Raw genomic sequence first — 531 nt, forward strand, 5'->3', positions numbered from 1 at the left:
CCCCCGAGCGCGGCAGCGAAGTGGGCGCGGGCTCTCGGCCAGAGCTTCCTCCCTCGGTGGGCCGGCGAGAGATATCGGCGTAGTAAATTACTCGTCATTTCTGCATGTGTCTGCTGAAGTTGATCTTATACTTAGCCTTCGCTAGTCAGCAATATTACTTCGCCCCACTCTTATTGCTTCACTAATTAGTCATATTTAAGCTCATACTCGCTCACACGGACAGTTTTTTGCACAAAAATCAGCCCATCGAAGAGTCGTAGGCTATCAGCTGAGCTAACTTCGTGCTCGCTTTGTGATCCTCTCTCCTGATAGATGGCGTAAAAATAGATGTCTTATTAATAAGTTGTATGAATTAATACCTTTCTTTTTTCATATAAATTTCATATATATTTCATATGCAAGATAGTTTATGTAAGGCTATAAACTTACTGCATATATAATTGTTTGTAAAATATAACAAAATGTATAAAGATATTAATATTATTGAAAGAAAATTTATTGAAATTGAAATTTTACCGTTTATATCATATC

The 531-nt window shown here is 37.7% G+C and overlaps 1 protein-coding gene across 2 annotated transcripts in view; it reads left to right on the forward strand.

Moving 5' to 3' along the window:
- The window catches only part of LOC119586541 (band 4.1-like protein 5), a gene marked incomplete at its 3' end in the record, with an annotated part of 70246 nt that overhangs the window by 38827 nt on the left and 30888 nt on the right, over positions 1 to 531 (forward strand).

This window comes from Penaeus monodon, chromosome 21 (assembly GCF_015228065.2).
Source record: "Penaeus monodon isolate SGIC_2016 chromosome 21, NSTDA_Pmon_1, whole genome shotgun sequence".
NCBI classification, from domain to species: domain Eukaryota; kingdom Metazoa; phylum Arthropoda; class Malacostraca; order Decapoda; family Penaeidae; genus Penaeus; species Penaeus monodon.